This window comes from Bubalus kerabau, chromosome 2 (genome assembly GCF_029407905.1).
Source record: "Bubalus kerabau isolate K-KA32 ecotype Philippines breed swamp buffalo chromosome 2, PCC_UOA_SB_1v2, whole genome shotgun sequence".
NCBI classification, from domain to species: Eukaryota; Metazoa; Chordata; class Mammalia; order Artiodactyla; family Bovidae; genus Bubalus; species Bubalus kerabau.
The window spans coordinates 107,935,178-107,957,135 of record NC_073625.1 but is presented as its reverse complement, the minus strand read 5'-3'; positions in this window follow the sequence as shown (position 1 = coordinate 107,957,135).

Genomic DNA, 21,958 nt, shown 5'->3' with positions numbered 1-21,958 from the left:
CAAGGGAGGGGAAACTGAAAGATAATTAAAGGTAATTCAAGGAATACAGTAATTTAAATGAAATAAAAATAAAGAAATCTGGTCAACCACTTGTAAAAGAATGAAACTAGAACACTTTCTAAAACCATACACAAAAATAAACTCAAAATGGATTAAAGATCTAAACGTAAGACCAGAAACTATAAAACTCCTAGAGGAGAACATAGGCAAAACACTCTCTGACATACATCACAGCAGGATCCTCTATGACCCACCTCTCAGAATATTGGAAATAAAAGCAAAAATAAACAAATGGGACCTAATTAACCTTAAAAGCTTCTGCACATCAAAGGAAACTATTAGCAAGGTGAAAAGACAGCCTTCAGAATGGGAGAAAATAATAGCAAATGAAGCAACTGACAAACAACTAATCTCAAAAATATACAAGCAACTCCTACAGCTCAACTCCAGAAAAATAAATGACCCAATCAAAAAATGGGCCAAAGAACTAAATAGACATGTCTCCAAAGAAGACATCCAGATGGCTAACAAACACATGAAAAGATGCTCAACATCACTCATTATCAGAGAAATGCAAATCAAAACCACTATGAGGTACCATTTAACACCAGTCAGAATGGCTGCGATCCAAAAGTCTACAAGTAATAAATGCTGGAGAGGGTGTGGAGAAAAGGGAACCCTCCTACACTGTTGGTGGGAATGCAAACTAGTACAGCCACTATGGAGAACAGTGTGGAGATTCCTTAAAAAACTGATCCAGCAATCCCACTGCTGGGCATACACACTGAGGAAACCAGAAGGGAAAGAGACACGTGTACCCCAATGTTCATTGCAGCACTGTTTATAATAACCAGGACATGGAAGCAACCTAGATGTCCATCAGCAGATGAATGGATAAGAAAGCAGTGGTACATATACACAATGGAGTATTACTCAGCCATTAAAAAGAATACATTTGAATCAGTTCTAATGAGGTGGATGAAACTGGAGCCTATTATACAGAGTGAAGTAAGCCAGAAAGAAAAACACCAATACAGTATACTAACGCATATATATGGAATTTAGAAAGATGGTAACAATAACCTGTGTACAAGACAGCAAAAGAGACACTGATGTATAGAACAGTCTTATGGACTCTGCGGGAGAGGGAGAGGGTGGGAAGATTTGGGAGAATGGCATTGAAACATGTATAATATCATGTATGAAATGAGTTGCCAGTCCAGGTTCTATGCACGATACTGGATGCTTGGGGCTAGTGCATTGGGACGACCCAGAGGGATGGTATGGGGAGGGAGGAGGGAGGAGGGTTCAGGGTGGGGAACACGTGTATACCTGTGGCAGATTCATTTTGATATTTGGCAAAACTAATAGAATTATGTAAAGTTTAAAAATAAAATAAAATTAAAAAAAATAAAAATAATAAAAAATAAAAATAAAGGGAAGAGAGACCACCCAAAGAATAAAATGTGTTTAGGAAGAAAAAAATGGTGAATTAGGCTGAGCCTTTCTTTAAAAAAGTAGAGAAAATGAAAGACAATTCCTTTTATGAAACAATGGGTGTGACTCTATTTGTTCTTCTCCTTGTCATATATTGCCTATGTTGAATTCATGCTAAAAATTCTCTCCTGAGAGGCAGCCAATAAAGTGGCAATAACCCCAACCTAGGTCAGATGCTTGAATTTACCCCCAAGTATCTGAGTGACCATGACCAAGTTCTGAGATCCTGCCATAGATAGATCCTATGATGATACTCAAGATGCAACTTTACTCAGCTACTTTCCAACTTAAACATGTGACTATTTTTATTAAAAATCAGAAAATAGAAAAGAATGTCACAGACACTGCTTAATTTCAATTTAGAAACAGTCTCTCTCAAGTAAATGTTCAATATTCTAAGGCAATAATTTAGGAAAGGATATTCCCATTGGAGGAAGAGATGAAAACACATTTTAAAGGTCAAGAATGTTTAACATTATTGTATTGATTCTAGCTGCCCTCTGAGGCCCAATATGGTCATAGTTGACTATATTAAATACAAATACTTTCTCAAGCACTGGGGAGTTTTGATTGCAAAACGATGACTTGATATTGTTCTGGGCAGTAAAGTAATTTCACATTAGTTGTGAGGTCCCAGTGTTTAATGGGTCATCCACCTAAGAGGTGTGGGATTTGATTTTATCATGTTGGTGCCCCTCCTACCATCTTGTTGCAGCTTCTTCTGTCTTTGGACATGGGATATCTCTTTTGGGTGGGTTCCAGCATTCTCCTGTCAATGGCTGTTCAACAGTTAGCTACAATTAAGGTGCTCTTGCAGGAGATGAATGCATGTCCTTCTACTCTGCCATCTTGAACCAGAGGAGCTCTCATACATATAGTTTGAAAATTCAAATAATACTAATAGCCTAATGATAAAAATAGCACTGTCTTTTCCCCCAAAGTCTTTCTACTTACATCCCCCAGAGGTAGACTGTGAAGCCAACACTATCAAGTCATAGAGTCTACTTGAATTTTGCTTCCTATCTTGACATAATAGAAAGGTCCTTTCTAATGTTCTGTGGTACAAATAAACTTGCTTTTCTTTTTCCATTGATAGAATCAGTTTCAATTTTCTCCCACCTGCCGAATAGCTTATCAGTCTTTCATCTGCTTTCTAACTTCGAAATACCATTTGTCTCACTGATAATAGTCATTATTGTATAGTTGCAAAATCATGTCTGATTCTTTTGTGACCTCCATGGACTGTAGCCTGCCAGGCTCCTCTGTCCATGGAATTCTCCAGGAAAGAATACTGGAGTGGGTTGCCATTCCCTTCTCCAGGGGATCTTCCTGACTCAGGGATTGAAACAGGTCTCCCACCCTGCAGGCAGATTCTTTGCCATCTGAGCCACCACGGAGGACTTCCATGATAAGTCTGCCCAAATTAGTGCTGCTCTCATGCCGTGTAAATACAACTTGGTGAAATTCAGGACTCTAGCAGAGAAAGGAATCCTCTAACTAGCTCCACAAAGCTATCATGGGACTGATTCAAAGTGTTCTGTGTCCCATCAGCTAAGATTTAAAGCTACCCTGATTGAATACCTGACCATGTGTGTTTCCAAAGGTTGGGGCTTCTTTGACAGATGAAGTACAATAGCAGACACATCTAGTTGGAAGTGGTTTGTGTAGCATCCTGGCATTTCTTATCTGTGCTTTGATTACCTGTACATTGACATCTGTTGCCTTCACCCAGACAAATTTTTCTAAAGTATCAGACCTTTCTCACAATCCATAAATGGGCTTTCTTATAAAATCTGAAACTCAAGATTGCCAAAAATCTATAAGCATCAAATAGATTTTTCACATACTTAACAATCCTACAGTAGAACATACAACACCAGAGGTAGTGTGCTATTACTTTGACTATGACTATTAATAAATGTAATATCAATCCTAACACAATTGATCTTGGTTGTGCTTCATAGTCTTTGAAATAGTCCTGACTCTCTAGAAAATTTTTCCTGCATATAAGACTTACTCATTTTTAGATCATCCTGATCAAGACTGCATTTACAACTGAAAATGCAACAATATAAATCGTTTGGTTCTTACATGTCTCTCTGGTGACACCACCAAGCTGTCAGTTGTACACATTTAACTACCTAACTTCAAGACCAGTGATAATGGTCTTTCTTATATGAGCTACTTTCCCTTACATGTAGTTAAAGAGAAATACAGTGGAGCAGAACCATGTGTATAATTTTTCTTATGTTGTCTAAATTTTAGTATCTAACTTCTTATAAAGTAGAATCTCATGTTTCATTTATTCTTCATAGCAACAAACCTATCTATTAAAATGTATTACAGTTAGGAGGCATAATATTTAAAGAATATGCAGTAAACCCTTTCGGAAGCTCTCTACTACTCCCATCCTAGGGATGTGATGGTCCTGGCACAAACAGTTTAAGTGCTTAGATATCTGTTCAGACTTCCATTTTTTCCTTTCATCCAAATGAACGTAATGGATGATATTCCATCAACCATGAATGTACTTTATAGATGAGTTGATTTCAACAAGAATCCAGCTGCCTATGTTAGAACATAGCTACTACCAAAGAAATTATCCTATCATATACAAAGAATGTGGCATTCTGAAAGGTTCAGGCATGTTTATCAGAGACCATAAACCAGGATGACCGCCCCATCATTCAGTTCAGTTAAATTCAGTTGCTAAGTCGTGTCTGACTCTTTGTGACCCCATGGACCACAGCACGCCAGGCCTCCCTGTCTATCACCAACTCCTGGAGTTTACTCAAACTCATGTTCATTGAGTCAGTGATGCCATCCAACCATCTCATCCTCTGCTGTCCCCTTCTCCTCCTGCCCTCAATCTTTCCCAGCATCAGGGTCTTTTCCAATGAGTCAGCTCTTTGCATAAGGTAGCCAAAGTATTGAGTTTCAGCTTCAACATCAGTCCTTCTAGTGAACACCCAGGACTGATCTCCTTTAGGATGGACCAGTTGGATCTCCTTGCAGTCCAAGGGACTCGCAAGAGTCTTCTCCAGCACCACAGTTCAAAAGCATCAATTCTTTGGTGCTCAGCTTTCTTTATAGTCCAACTCTCACATCCATACATGACCACTGGAATCCTTACAGGACATCTATGTCCCAACACGGCCATTTGTTGCTAGCATCATAATTCAACAACTTTGTGTCATCTGGCATTTTAAAGCTTGTATAAGCAAGTAAAAGAAACACAAAGTTTCTATTCGGTATTTTGTAGACCTATGTGTTCTTATAGACCTGTTGAAAATTATTACATAGGCATTGACTCAGAAAATAAACTAATTAATTATTAATTGACTCAATTATTAATTAACCAATTAATTATTAAAATAATCTAATTTCCTGTCATAAGTATTACATGATACCTTTCTTATGCCTGAGAGATGAAATTCCTTAGTGTGTGAACTTTAATACAACTATATTTGTGCCACATTCTGTGCCTATGGGTTTCCACACTGAAGAACAAAGAAAGGAAAGCTAAACAGTACATACATATATTCTTATACTTAATTTTAAGACATATAAATCATTAGATAGTTTAGTTGTTTTATTGTGCCTACATTTTGTCAAGTCATCTCTAGTTATGAGTCCGAGTTGACTGGTTTTCACAGAGATTTTCTTGTTCAAGAATAGATGCTACATTGTTTTACCTACTTGTTTCAAAGTGCAGCTGGCAATACAGTCTGATTTTCCCCTGGAAAAAAAAATGTCCACTGTTAAAGAATGATTATTGCTTAGTCAGCTGTTCAGACTCTCCTGAAACAGTTGTTATGGGAAGAGGAGTAGGTGGAAGATGAATAGACTCAAAGGAATACTTTAAGAAAAAGGTTGAAGCAGTTTTTTTGTGGGAAAGGGGGGAAATAATTACAAAGAAATTCTGGAAAAGATCAATTACTAGAAAATTAACCTTTGAACTCATCACAGAAAATCTATTTAATAATATTTTCTCTCCAAAAGACTAATTTTTAAATTGACTCATATTGTCTAAGGCACCTTTTTCACATAAATGAGAAAAAAAAAAGAAAAGCCCATAAACATTCCAAAAAGCAGGGGGTGAGGGAGACAATGATTTTCTTGCTTTTAGAAAAAAAATATGTTTACTACTTCCATTTATCACATTCAGAAATGGTTATGGTTTAGTCTTACGTTGTATACTTATATTTATATGATGAAAAGATGAATTAAGGAGATCGGAAGAAGAGGGAACTGTAAGTGTAGCAAAAAAATCAAGTGTAGTGCAAAGTCACCATACACTACTTACACTTAATATTGAGTTAAGAAATCTAGCTGTACTGTAGTTATCAGGGAATATATTTTGGATAATTTTAAGCATCTAAAAAGATCTATACAAGTTTTTGTTTTTTTTCCATTAGTGTCTTAACCTCATTGAGGTATACTTTGTGTACAATAAAATATACTCATTTTAACTGCCCATTTTGATGAGTAGTAAAAAGGTATACAGTTGTGTATTCTCAACCACAATCAAGATACACAACATTTCCATTAACCTGAGTGTGGCCTTATGCCTTTTTGTCAGCAAAAGCCTTCCTTCACTCCCAGTTCCTAACAACCACTGATGTTTCTGTCACTGTGTTTTTTGTCTTTTCTAGAAATTCATATAAATGAAGTAATAGAACATATTGTGAGATTCGGCTACCTTCTTTCACCTAACTTCATGCTTTATAGATTCAAATATGCTGTTGCATGTATCAGTAGTTATTATATTTAATTGCTGAAAAGTATTTCACTATATGGATCTACCACAAATTGTTTATCAATTCATCAGTCAATGGACATTTGGGTTGTTTCCAACACTTTTGCTGATGTGAATAAAGCATCTTTGAACACTCAAGTACAAATCTTTTTGTCATCATAAGGTTTCATTTTTCTTATGTAAATACTTAGAAGTTAAATTATTGAGTCATATGGTAAGTATATGTTTAACTTTATAAGAAAGTATGATTTCTTCCAAAGAGGAGAAACTTTTATGTTTCCACCAGTGGTGAATGAGCATTCCATTTGTTCCCCATTCTCACCAATACCTACCCCAGTATTCTAGGCCTTCCCTTGTGGTTCAGCTGGTAACGAATCCACCTGCAATGCAGAAGGACTGGGTTTGATCCCTGGGTTGGGAAGACCTCCTGGAGAAGGGAAAGGCTACCCACTCCAGTATTCTGGGCTGGAGAATTCCACGTACTACAGTCCATGGGGTCGCAGAGTCAGACACAATTGAATGACTTTCACTTTCACTTTGGGCTTCCCTTATACCCTAGTTGGTAAAGAATCTGCCTGCAATGCAGGAGACCCCGATTCAATTCCTGGGTTGGGAAGATCTGCTGGACAAGGAATAACCTACCCACTCCAGTATTCTTGGGCTTCCCTTGTGGTTCAAGTGGTACAGAATCCGCCCAGTCTCCAGGCCCAGGATTCTGGCCTGGAGAATTCCAGCATTCTGCCCTGGAGAATTCCATGGGCTATATAATCCATGGGGTTGCTGAGTTGGACGTGACTGAGTGACTTTCACTTTCTTTCTTTCTCGCCAATATCCTGTGTCGTTTTATATCAGTGAATTATTTTGATTATGAACCACAATAAGAATTTCGTTTTACTTTATAGCTCATGATGCACACACATATTAGGAAATGATAAATTGATTTACTGTATTTAAGACAGTCTGACCTTAGCTTTCTATTCTCATATATTTTGCTAAAAATAAAAATGTATATTTTAACTACGAAACTATTTATACAACCTACTAATAGTTTGACCTATAATTTTAAAAACATAGCTTATTTTTTAATACACATTTACATGTTCACACAAATACCTAATTTTAGTCTGTTGGTCTATTTTTATGAGAAGTGAAAGTGAAAATGTTAGTCGCTCGGTCACGTCTGACTCTTTGAGACCCCATGGGCTTGAGACCATAGATATATGCTGTAGTGTATATGGTTTTCTCTACCAGCAATCAGGTATTTGAAATTAGAAGGGAAAGCTGACTAAAGAATGAATCTGGGTTTGGGGTTTTGCCAGCTAGATGAAAATGACATAAAACAAAGCAGGAGATGGACAGAAGGTGGTTGAACTTTGAATTGAATCAGGGGCTGGATGTGGTGGAAAGTTTTAGTGGCAACAAGCCTGTACCAAAAGATGAACCACATTGGCCAGAGTTTGGATCCATTACAGCCATCACCCTCAGCCACCAAAGTGACTACCTTTTCTCTGCATCTTTTCAAACTATTTTGTATTAGAACCTATGTCAAAAGGATGGGTTTAGGGGGAAAAAAAACTATTGGTAATGATTAAATGCTTAGAAAGAAGACAAATTATGATCTAAAACTATTAGGTTTAACCATTTTATGTATTTAACCATTACCCTTAATCTTTTTTTTTTTTTATGTTTGTTCAGAAATAAGTGATACTCAAATGATTAATGGTTAAATTTGAGAGACTAAAGAGAGTAAATGACGTTGTGCTAGAATGATATTCAATTTGAAGATAATGGAGTCCTAAAAGGTAAAAAAATAAACATTTAATTTTTTATGGGTAACTCATGGATTTTGTTCCATTTTTAAAAATTTTGCACTGGCCATGGCTTTTGCTCTTCAAGTTCACCAACATTGTTCCTTCTATAAGTGAGTATTCAGCTAAACTAAGCTTTTTAAGGTCTTATATTAGAGGAAACTGTGTGAAGTTGGAGAAATTGTTAGCACACTGATTCAACATTCCAGGTTAGCAAAGGAACATAGTCCAAGGTCACTGAATAAATTACGCTGTAGCAAAAAGTGAAAATTACACCCTGACATAGTATGATTTTAATAAAAAATGAAAATGGGATTTATGACCCCCTTTCTTCAGGCTACTAATGTTCATTGCCAAAAGATGAATCCCTTCTGTGACATTAAATGTGAGATAGGCTACAGAAAATGTTGTGGACTAATTCATTGCCAGGAAGAGAGGCAAAGTGCATACATGCATGTGTTTCTATACCCATCTGCTATCATGGTGAAGCCAAATATGTTTAATGTGATTAAATTAGTCAAAGTAAGATGATATTTTTCCCAGTGCAAAAACTCAAAGTCTAATAAATAAATGAGATGCAGGTCTAACAGAATTAACAGATAGAAAGTAACAATGCTGATTAGAAAGAAGTGATAGCCATTTGAATTGTACTACTGAAAAATAATTTAACATACTCCTTTTAGAAGGAACCATTGATAGGCCACTGTCAATCTGAAGGGACATGTTGTATTGAGTCTCTAATAAGATACCTCTAAATATAATATTAATGAATACCTCATTAACAACTCATAGAATCAAGTAAAGGAAAATAAAAAGCATAATTTACAGATGAAATAAGTATAAGAGTCTTGTAACATGATGTTAGTTTGAATTGGCACACATTATACCCAGATTAAATTTAAGAAATTGGTTAAAACCAAGAAGATAAAACCCATATAGTACCAAAATGTCTCGGTGATGGCAGAAATGAACAGATGCCCTCATTTAGAATTACAAAAACTGAGACAGATTCTGTAGGATGGTTGGATGCATAGATTAATGAGTCTGTTAATAAGATAACATTTTACTAAATGCATCATGAAAGGAATATCTTTTCCAAAAGATATTTTTATATTGTCTTAAAGAGAAAGCATTCATTTATGAATTCTAAAATGTCAAGATTCTGTTCATCAGTTGCTTCATGAAAACTCTTACTGATAAAATAGGACATTGCATAGCATAATGAATAAAGAACTTCCTACAGAAGCACCTCTGTGTTTAGAGGATAACCTTTTTTAACAGTGTTTGTCTGCTACTGCTCCATCTTTATCACTCCTGTTTAGACTGTCAACCCCTTGAAACTTCCAGCTACGCCTCTGTCTCCATCTCCTACCTACTTACTTTCTGAAGCCTATATATTCAATCTCCTGTTACTATACTTGGCTCAAATATTTCACTTGCAAGATATTAAAAATGTCCTGCCTATGCCGTGTCTTCTCTTCAGACTTTATTTTCCTTGAACTCTAACATTTGGCACCTGTGATCATACATCCCTCTCTCTTTTGAAATGCTTTTCTCTTTGGCCTTTTACACATATATCCTTTCTCCTTTTTTCCCCCCGAAACCTGACCCTTCTTTCTTATTCTTTTTTTCAAGAGCCTCTCCTTTTCTTCTTCCTAAGAATCAGATCAGATCAGATCAGATCAGTCGCTCAGTCGTGTCCGATTCTTTGCGACCCCATGAATCGCAGCACGCCAGGCCTCCCTGTCCATCACCAACTCCCGGAGTTCACTGAGACTCACGTCCATCGAGTCAGTGATGCCATCCAGCCATCTCATAAGTTCACCAAATCTGTGTGCTCCAATCTCTTCTTTCCTCTGTATATTCAATCTATTAATATATTTACTCTTCAAATAGTCAGTTGACATCCCTATCATTATCTAATTCTCTGATTTGTATCTCCAGCCTTAAACTTTCACCACTCTCATTCAGTAACTTATTCCACTAGTCACTCTGCCTTTGAGTCTTCCCAACCATAGCTTCAGACTGTGAGGATCAGGGACAAGGCATTCCCATTGCTACTTCTAAATTTCTAACAGCCAAATACATTAGTATTAAAATGGCTATTTTATACCAATTAATTATGAGATAATTTGTTATACAGAAGTAGCAACTGTAGCAATATCCCTTGTCAGTTACATGAACTTTCCTACTTTGTAGCTTGTCTTTTCTTTGTTTTCTTCCATTTTTTTTTTCCTTTTCCTATGTTGAGTTAGTTATATTTGACATACAACACTGTATAAGTTTAAGGTATACAACATATTGGTTTGATATGTTTATATTGCAATTTGATTGCCATAGAAACATTAACTAATCTCTATCACCTTTTTATTTCCTTAATGATGGCTATTGAAGAGAAATCCAGTTTTCAATCTTGTTTTTCATGATTGGTGCTTATAGTGGTTCTGTTTACTAACAGCTTTCCTGCCCAATATATTCTCTTATGTTAACATTTGGAGGCTTTACTACTTTTATTTATTTTCTGCTATCCAAATAAAATTAATTTATATGATGTAAGAGTTAAGATTAATTTATTTTTCCTTATGGCTATCCAGTGGACCCAATATCAATTATTGAAAAACTGATTTTCTCTTCATTTATGTTCAGGTCTATTTCTGGATTATCTGTTTTCTTTCAGTGGCCTACTTATCTTTCCTTGCACACTACCATTTCTTAATTATTATATCTGTATAAGTTTTTATATATGATTGCACAGGTTCTATGACCTTCTTTTTGAGAAATTCGAGTTCTTGAGTATTTTGAAGACTTTGCATTTTATATGAAATTTTAAATCAGCTTTTCAGTTTACATACACACACACACTTTGTTAGGATTTTTATTGCAATTGTTTTGCATTATTTGCAGATATTTTCTCCCATTCCGGAAGTTGTCTTTTTGTTTTGTGGATGGTTTACTTCTCTTTTTCCTTTGCAAAAGCTTGTAAGTTTGATTATATCCCATTTGTTTGTTTTTGCTTTTGTTTGTTTTGCCTTGGGAGACTGATCTAAGAAAATATTACTACAATTTATGTCTGAGAATGTTTTGCCTATGTTCTTTTCTAGGAGGTTTATGATATCAGATCTTATATTTATGTCTTTAGATCATTCTGAGTTAATTTTTCTATATGGTGTGAGAGAATGTTCTAAGTGCACTGATTTACATGTAGCTCTTCAGCTTTCCCAGCACCGTTTGTGGAAGAGACTGTCTTCTCTTCATTGTATATCCTTGCCTCCTTTGTTGTAAATTAATTGGTCATAGGTGTGTGGTTTATTTCTGGGCTCTCTACTCTGTTCTCTCAATCTGTATGCCTGTTTTTGTGCTACTACCATGCTGTTTTGACTACTGTAGATTTGTGGTATAGTCTAAGGTCTGAAAGGGTTTTGCTTCCAGCTTTGTTCTGTTTTCCTCAGGATTGCTTGGGCATTTCTGAGTCATATAGAATTTAGGATTATTTTTACTAGCTCTGTGAAAAATATCTGATTTGGGTCACATTAAATCTGTAGATTGCTTTGTGTAGTATAGCCTTTTTAACAATATAATTCTTCTAATTCAAGAGCATGAGATATATTTCCATTTCTTTGAATCATCTTCAGCTCCCTTTGTCAATGTTTTATAGTTTTCAGTTTGTAAACATTAACTCCTTTGTTAGGTTTATTCCTAATTTTTTTTTTTAACATTCTCTATTATTTCATTGTTAGTGTAAAGAAATGCAACAGATTCCTATGTATTAATCTTGTACCCTGCCACCTTGCTGAACTTGTTTATTAACCCTAGTAGGTTTTTTGTTGTTGTTTTTTTTTCTTTGGTGGAGTCTTTAGGGTTTTTTATATACAGTATCATTGTTGTTGTTTAGTCACTCAGTCATGTCTGATTCTTTGCAACCCCATGAACTGCAGCACACCAGGCTTTCCTGTCCTTCACTCTCTCATAATTTGCTGAAACTCATGTTCATTGAGTCAATGATGCCATCCAGCCTTCTCATCCTCTGTCACCCCATTCTCCTCCTGCCCTCAATCTCTGCCAACATCAGGGTCTTTTCCAATGAGTCAGCTGTTCACATTAGGTGGCCAAAGTTTTGAAGCTTCAGCTTTGTCATGAGTCCTTCCAATGAATATTCAGGGTCAATTTCCTTCAAGATTGAATGTCATCTGTATAAAGTGACAGTTTTACCTCTTCCCTTCCAATTTGGATATCTTTTTAATTCTTTTTCTTGTCTGACTGCTGTGGCTAGGACTTCCAATAGTATGTTGAATACATACAAGTGGTGAGAATGGGCAGCTTTCTCTTATTCCAGAATTTAGCAGGAAGCATTTCAGTTTTTCACAATTGAGTATTATCTTGGCTGTGGGTTTGTCATAAATAGCTTTTATTATGTTGAAATATGTTTTCTCTGTACTCACTTTGCTTAGAGTTTTTATCATGAATGAATGTTGAATTTTGTCTAATTCTTTCTGTATGTCTGTTGGAATGATCATATGGTTTTTATCTCTCCTCTTTTTAATATGGTTTATCACATTGATTGATTATGTGTATTGTAGCATCTTTGTAACCCCAGAATGAATCTAACTTGTTCATGGTGTATGATGCTTTTTATGTATTGTTAATTTCAGTTTGCTAATATTTGTTGAGTGTCTTTGCATTTATCAATAACCTCAGATATGCAGATGACACCAGCCTTATGGCAGAAAGTAAAGAAGAACTAAAGAGCCTCTTGATGAAAATGAAAGAGGAGAGTGAAAAAGGTGGCCTAAAGCTCAACATTCAGAAAATGAAGATCATGGCATCTGGTCCCATCACTTCATGACAAATAGATAGGGAACAGTGGAAACAGTGCAGACTTCATTTTTCTGGGCTCCAAAATCACTGCGGATGGTGATTGCAGCCATGAAATTAAAAAACGCTTGCTCCTTGGAAGGAAAGTTATGACCAACCTAGACAGCATATTAAAAAGCAGAGACATTACTCTGTCAACAAAGGTCCATCTAGTCAAGGCTGTAGTTTTTCCACTGGTCATGTATGGATGTGAGAGTTGGACTATAATGAAACCTGAGTGCCAAAGAATTGATGCTTTTGAACTGTGGCATTGGAGAAGACTCTTGAGAGTCCCTTGGACTGCAAGGAGATCAAACCAGTCCATCCTAAAGGAGTTCAGTCCTGGGAGTTCATTGGAAGGACTGATGCTGAAGCTGAAATTCCAGTACTTTGGCTACCTCATGCAAAGAGCTGACTCATTTGAAAAGACCCTGATGCTGGGAAAGATTGAGGGCAGGAGGAGAAGGGGATGACAGAGGATGAGATGGCTGGATGGCATCACCGACTCAATGGACATGGGTTTGGGTGGACTGTGGGAGTTGTTGATGGACAAGGAGGCCTGGCATGCTGCGATTCATGGGGTTGCAAAGAATCGGACCTGACTGAGCGACTGAACTGAACTTTTCATTTATATTCATCAAAGATTTTAGCCCACAATTATTTATTTATTTTATTTAGTGCCTTCATTGGGTTTTGTATTATATGTTTTGTAAAATTCTCCAGTGAAGTCATCTGACCTTGAACTTTTGTTTACAGGGAGTTTTTTAATTGCAGATTCTATATGACTTCCAGTAATTAGCCTGTTCAAATTATTTTTTTTTCTTATTGAATCAGTTTTGGCAAGATGCATGTTTCTAGAATGTTGTCCATTTCTTCTGTGTTGTTCAATTTGTGGCATATAACTGTTCATAGTAGTCTTTTGTGATTTTTTTTTTTTAATTTCTGTGCTATGGGTTGCTATTTCTCCTTTTACTTCTTACTGTGTTTATTTAGATCTTCTCTCTTTTCATCTTGGTGAGCCTGGCTATAGGCTTGTCAATTTTGTTTATTTTCAAAAACCCAGCTCTCAGTTTTATTGTTCTTTCTCTATTTGTTTTAACTTCTAGTTTACTTGTTTCCTTTCCTATATTTATTATTTCCTTCTTTCTGCTAACTTTGGGTTCTGTTTGTTCTTTTTTTCTAATGCTTTTATGTAGTATGTTTGGCAGACAGAGGATGAGATGGCTGGATGAGATGGCATCACCGACTCGATGGATGTGAGTTTGAGTGAACTCCAGGAGTTGGTGATGGACAGGGAGGCCTGGCGTGCTGCAATTCATGGGGTCTCAAAGAGTCGGACATGACTGAGCGACTGGACTGAACTGAACTGGCGGTTTATTTGAGATTTTTCTTGTTTCTTGAGGCAGAACTACATCACTCTGAACTTCCCCTCTTAGAACTACTTTGCTGAATCCCATAGATTTGTATGATTATGTTTTCATTTTTGTTTATCTTGAGGTATTTTCTGATTCTTTTATTTCATTGTTGACTCACTGGTCTTTTAGTGGCATGTTATTTAGTCTCCATGTGTTTGTGGTTTATTTCTTTTTTTCTGTTTTCTTTTCCCATTTTTCTTTCTGTGGTTGATTTCTAGTTTCACACCATTGTGGTCAGAACAGATGTTTGAAATAATGTCTATCCTCTAAAATTTGTTGAAAATGGTTTTATGACAGAGTATATTATCTATCCTAATTTGTGTGTAGTTTTTTTTTTTTAAGAAAGTCTACCTAATCTTTACAACAGTTATAAAAATGAAAGGAAGGAATGCCCATAAAGCATATGGAATAAAAGACAAAAATCTATTTTTCTGTATTATAAATCAATTCTTTTCCCTTTTAGGTGATATTTACTGTTTATTGAAAGGAACAAAATGTGTTTAACTTTTATAAGATTTTCAATCATGTGTTTACTTTTCAAGGCTACTCACAACTATTTTCTCCCTATTGTGATTGAGATATGGGGATAAAAGATACATTATATTCTTCCACAGAACAAGCATATTTGATTTCTTTTTCAAGAGTTTAATCTGTTATTTATAAAATTGTTTTCTATGGTTGTTTTTTTTTTCCTTTCTTCTATTATTTGTTTCAACTTAACCAAAATCTCATACTTTATCAGATTTCCTCAGTTTTTCCCTAATGTTCTATTTTCTGTTTCAGCATTTTATCCAGAATATCATATGACATTTAGTGATAAGGGATCCTTGGTTTTTACTGTTTTTTGGACTTCCCTTGTTTCTGATAGTATTGAACATTATAGGTTATATATTTTGGAGACTATCTCTTCAGTTCAGTTTAGTTCCATTGCTCAGTCATATCCAACTCTTTGTGACCCTATAAACTGCAGCACGCCAGGCTTCCCTGTCCATAACCAACTCCCGGAGGTTACTCACACTTAACGTCCATTGAGTCAGTGATGCCATCCAACTATCTCACCTTCTGCTGCCCCCTTCTCCTTCTGCCCTCAATCTTTCCCAGCATCAGGGTCTTTTCCAATGAGTCAATTCTTTGCATCAGGTGGCCAAAGTATTGGAGTTTCAGCTTCAGTATCAGTCCTTCCAATAAATATTCAGGACTGATTTCCTTTACAATGGACCAGTTGGATCTCCCTCCTGTCCAAGGGACTCTCAAGAGTCTTCTTCAACACCACAGTTCAAAAGCATCAATTCTTTGGCACTCAGCTTTCTTTATAGTCCAACTCTCACATCCATACATGACTACTGGAAAAACCATAGCTTTCACTAGATGGACCTTTGTTGGCAAAGTAATGTCTCTGCTTTTTAATATGCTATCTAGGTTGGTCATAGCTTTTCTTCCAAGGAGCAAGTGTCTTTTAATTTCATGACTGCAATCACCATCTGCAGTGATTTTGGAGCCCAAAAAAATGAAGTTGCACTGTTTCCATTGCTTCCCCTCTATTTGCCACGAAGTGAAGGGACCAGATGCCATGATCTTAGTTTTCTGAATGTTGAGTTTTAAGCCAACCTTTTCACTCTCCTCTTTCATTTTCATCAAGAGGCTCTTTAGTTCTTCTTCACTTTCTACCATAAAGGTGGTGTCATCTGCATATCTGAGGTTATTGATATTTCTCCAAGCAATCTGGATTCCAGCTTGTGCTTCATCCAGCCCAACATTTCACATGATTTTGTCTGCTTATAAGTTAAATAAGCAGGGTGACAATATACAGCCTTGACATACTCATTTCCAAATTTTAAACCTGTCTGTTGTTCCATGTCCAGTTCTAACTGTTGCTTCTTGACCTGCACACAGATTTCTCAGGAGGTAGGTCAAGTGGTCTGGTATTCCCATCTCTTTAAGTTTTTCACAGTTTGTTGTGATCCACACAGTCAAAGGCTTTGACATAGTCAATAAAGCTAAAGTAGATGTTTTTCTGGAACTCTTACTTTTTTGATGATCCAACCGATGTTGGCAATTTGATCTCTGGGTCCTCTGCCTTTTCTAAATCCAGCTTGAACTTCTGGAAGTTCATGGTTCATGTACTTGAGTCGGAATTTTTTTTGTTTTTCCTGTGATTACACTGAGATAATGTGTTTGGGGGAGAAAAACCACAGAAGTAAAGTGTCATTCTCATTACATTATTTGAAAAGTACATACCAGCAATATGACTTTCCACTGTTGATGTTAATCTTGACCTCCTGGCTTGAGGCAGTGTTTTATCAGGTCTCTCCTTGGTAAATTACTTTTTTTTTTTCTTGCTTTATAACCTACTGTTTTTGAAGTAAGTCACTACGTGTGGCCCATACTGACATGTGAACTTATACTCCTTAAGGGTCAGGTATCTGTGTAAGTTGGAATTGTTCTGCACAGGAGGTTTGTCTATACTCCCATTTTTCTATTTAGCCAACCATTTATTTATATCACCATGATCACATGCATATTAATTTTTTACATAGAGTTATAATATGGTGATACTTTATTTGTTGCTCAAATTGTTCCAGGTTTGATTATTGCAAACTTTTTCAGTTGGATCCTGAATTCCTTTGACATACTAACAAACATGATGAGGTTTTGGGGTTTTGTTTGTTTGTTTATTCATGTTCTGAACATTTTCTTATTTTCTTGTAGCACAATGTAATCTAAGTTCATCATATATATTCACTACCCCTTTCATTGGGCTTCCCTTGTGGCTCAGCTGGTAAAGAATCTGCCCATAATGCGGGAGACCTGGGTTTGATCCCTGGGCTGGGAAGGTCCCCTGGAGTAGGGAAAAGCTACCCACTCCAGTATTCTTGCCTGGAAAATTCCATGGACTGTATAGTCCATGAGGTCACAAAGAGTCAGACATGACTGAGCAACTTTCACTTCACTTCACTTTACCCCTTTTATAAAATCAGCTATTTGTCCAAGAAATCTTGCTTTTTTTTTTTTTTTTTTTTAACTGGATAATGGTATTAAAAACCAAGATCTGGGTGCTAAGTGTGCTTTATTGCATAATTCTTTATGGATTATGTTTCCTAGGTAATCTACATTTTTCCATGTTATCAAATTATTGAAATAAACTTGTTTGTAATATGTTCATATAATATCTGTGTAATCTGTAGTGATGCCAGTGTTACCATTTGATATCAGTTATTTGTTCATTCTTTATTTTTCCTTGAATACCTTTGCTAAGGGTATGTAAATAATATTCTTTTCAAAGAAACAATTATTGACTCTGTTGAACCCCTTTATTACATGTCTGTTTTCTACTTTTTTTTAAACTTTGATTCTGTATTATTTTTTTTAATTTTATTTTATTTTTAAACTTTACATAACTGTATTAGTTTTGCCAAATATGTGTCATTCTTTTTAAATAATTTTTTGAGATAGATAAGCAGAACTTTAGCTGTATTTCACAAGTTTTGATATTTTATACATTCATTATTTTTTAGTTCTATATAACCTCTAAATCCCATTATATTTTTTTTATCTATGGGTTATTTAGAAATGAAGTGATAAATAGTCAAACAAATGAGTGTTTCCTAGTTCACTGATTCACTGAAATTAGAAACAGTAGTCTATGATTATTTCAGTAATTTGATATTTGGTGCTTTTTAGGATATGGTAATGTGGCTAATATCCCATATATACTTGAAAAGAATGTGTGTTCTACATTTGTTTTTAAGTCTCCATATCCTTTTTATTTGTTTTCCCCTCTCCTCTCATGGTTACCAACAGGTATTTTTTTTTAAGTATAAATTCCAGGGCTGTCTATTATATGAACCAATTTTACTGGTTCCATCCCCTGTTTTCTTGGGGTTTATAAACCAATAGCACATTTTAAATATGCTTATATTTTATGGCTTCCCAGGTGGCGCTAGTGGTAAAGGACCTGCCTGCCAGTGCAGGAGACATAATGAGACACAGGTTCAATCCCTGAGTTGGGAAGATCCCCTGGAGGAGGGCAAGTCAACCCACTCCAGTATTCTCTCCTTGGAAATCCCATGGACAGAGGAGTCTACAGGCAGAGGCAGGACAGAAGGCAAGACAGAGGGCAGAACAGAGGCAGGCTACATTTCATGTGGTTGCAAAGAGTTGGACATGACTGAAGAGACTTCATGCACACATATTTTATGTAGGTGAGGGTGTAAATGTAATTCAGACGTAAATTAAAAAATATACTATTACCTACTGGTATATGAAGTGCTAATAGTGCCATTAAAAAAATGGAAAGAAGGATAAACATGAAGTAATATATTCATACCATGAGATGAAATTTGAAGGTAAGAAAAGAGAGGGGGCTGAATACATTTGCAGAAAAATTAATGAAATAAGTTAGCTTAAAACTGAATTAGAAGTATGGAGTGTCCAGGGCAACCTCAGTCATTGCCCACATGTGGGAGGAAGAGAATGAGGGTAGAACAATGTAAATAAAAATGAAGCAAGTGAACATAATGTGTGAGAGCCATAGGAGAGGGTCAGAATCATGAGTCAGGAAAGGAAGGGAAAAGGTGAGAAAGATTGCTAAATTTGAGTGACCGGTAAAGAGTACGTAGGTCTGTGATTTTCTGAATAATGGCTAAATTCAAGGAAAATTGTACAGGAAGGAGCAGAAGAATTTGCCTTTCTCCTCAGGTTATTTCTTGCTTTGTTTTCAACCTATTGATCTTTCACTTGAAGAACTTTCAGTAAAAGGTTCCTTTTGAAAACACACACAGTGGGCGAAAGTGTACTACAGTCAGGAAGGAAGGAAGAGAATATACATGCTTTATATGTGCCCCTTCTAGTGTTCAAAAGCAATTTATTTATTCAACTACAAGACCAGGGGAACAATCTTTGACTTTAAAAACTCAAACAGCTGGAAGAGGCAGCATGAATGTTCTGACACATCCTGAGCTTCTGATTAATGAGTGATTCAGGTATTTCAGGAATAAAAGATGGTGTTTTCAATGGTTGTTCTAAGAGAAATTATTTTTTAATAGAAACATAAAATCTCAGCCCTACAATCGTTTAATAATCTCTTGACTTTCCATTCCTACGTACTTATGATTCCACCCTCTATATCCATTTGTGTGTATATGTGTGTGTGCTCAGTCATGTCTGACTCTTTGCAACCCCATGGACAGTAGCTTGCCATGCTCCTCTGTCTGGAATTTTCCAGGCAAGAATACTGGAGTGGGTAGCCATTTCCTACTCCAAAGGATCTTCCTGACACACTCTTCTTCTTGACCCCAGGGATCAAACCCGAGTCTCTAGCATCTCCTGCATTGGCAGGTGGATTCCTCACTACTGTGCCATCTGGGAAGCCCCCTGTATGCATGTACTATAACCAATAATTTGACAGATGGGATTTTTGGTCTTTGAGATACGTTTCTGTGTTGAAATTTTGAGGTATGTGTTGTGGGTTAGGTGTTTGTGTGACATTTGCACACTTCCCCTTCCAACTTTGGAGCTGTATCTGTAATATCTTTATTTTCTTGTTTTGCAATGCTGTCTTTATGCAGACAAAAAGGTTGATGACTTTTATGCTATTATTGTTTTCAATTAACTAGAAAGATCTCCCCCTACCCTTTGTTCTTTGAAATGTTTCTCTCTTATTCCCTGGAGATTAATGGGGGCAGATCAGCAAACACAGATGACTCTGCAGCAGGGATGCCAGATTCATTTTCAGGATTCAGTTTTGAGCCAGCATATTGGTTCTACCTGCTGCTTGGTGTTACAGTTATTATTGAATTTAGCAGATGGAAGGGGAGAGTTTTAAACTTGGGAACACAGATGGAGAGCAGACTTCAGAGGATTATTCTAGAGTTTAGAGAAAGGTTGTTTCACTTTGGAACAAATCCTTAGAACTAAAATGATTAAGTCTCTGTCCAGACACAGAGACAATACACACAATTAAAACCACTCAACCATTCAAGAAATGTGTTCAGACCAATGGTTTCGGGTTATCCAATAAGAATCAAACCTAACAAACTGAAGGGTAACTTTTTTTTCTTCCTAGCTTGAAATAAATTATTTTTAATCTTTTAGCAGTAATAACACAATTAAGAAAAGAGATTTTCATTGGTATAGCTTATGGAGATTTAGAGGAGCAGTGTAACTTGGGGAAAGGTATTAGATACTTCTTAAAGGTTTTGTAGATTGTTATTACCTTAGGGAATTCACAACTGTTTATAATATAGCCAAAAGTCCAGCAGATTCAGAAAACTTATCTCCTTGGAGATGACTCACATTAATCAGACTCAAAACAGAATGAATTACAAAGCTACATTATCCGTTTACTAATTTTCCTTGAGAAGTGTAGGTGTATCATAAGAATTGAAATATTTAAGTCATCTCTAGTATAGAAGGCAATGTGGAAAAACAAATCATAACCAGACCATAACAAATACAGAATTTTTTTCCATGCAGAAATTTGGGGAGGAGACTCCATAGTTATTTCCACAATAGAAATGACCTTGCTGATATAACCAAACCATTAAAATCCTTTCTGAGGAGTGGAGCATCCAGGTAGCTAGGTGATTCTGTAGCCTGACTGCCTGGCTACAGGGGATTCTGTAGCCTGAATCCCACCCTGCTATTTACTATCTGTATGACCCTGGACAAGTTACTTAACCTATTTGAACCTTAGTTATAGTAATTTTATTTATAAAATGAGATTAATAATAGTACCTATATTATAAGTGAAATGAAAGTTGCTCAGTTGTGTCTGACTCTTTGCAACCACATGGACTGTACAGTCCATAGATTTCTCCAGGCCAGAATCTTGGAGTGGGTAGCCTTTCCCTTCTCCAGATCTTCCCAACCCGGGGATCAAAACCAGGTCTCCTGCATTGCAGGAGGATTCTTTACCAGCTGAACCACAAGGGAAGCCAAATAATACTTGAGTGGGTGGCCTATCCCTTCTCCAGTGGATCTTCCTGACCCAGGAATTGAACCGGGATCTCCTGCTATATCATAGATTTATTATAAATATTTGCTGTTGCTCAGTCACTCAATCATTTTAAACTCTTTGTGACCCCATAGACTGCAGCACACCAGGCTTCTCTGTCCTTCACCATCTCCCAGACTTTGCTCAAACTCATGTCCATTGAGTTGACGATGCCATCCAACCATCTTGTCCTCTGTTGTCCCTTTCGCCTCCTGCCTTCAGTCTTTCCCAGCTTCAGGGTAATGAGTTAATATTTTTCTGATGAAGACTAGAACAGATCCTGTAAACAAGCACATTGTCTTTGTTAAATATATATTATGTGCTGTGCTTAGTCGCTCAGTCGTGTCCAACTCTTTGCAACCCCATGGACTGTAGCCCACTGTAGTCCACCAGCCCCCACTGTCCATGGTGATTCTCCAGGCAAGAATACTGGAGTGGGTTGCCATGCCCTTCTGCAGGAAATATATATTATATATGTTATTATACTATAAAATATATTAGTATGTTATTATATATATTATTAAATATATATTATATATCATACATATGATACATATGTATGATATAGTCTGGGGAGTAATATTCTTGAATGCCTGCTTTCAAGATTTAAAGTTTTGCTCCATCATTTCATTGG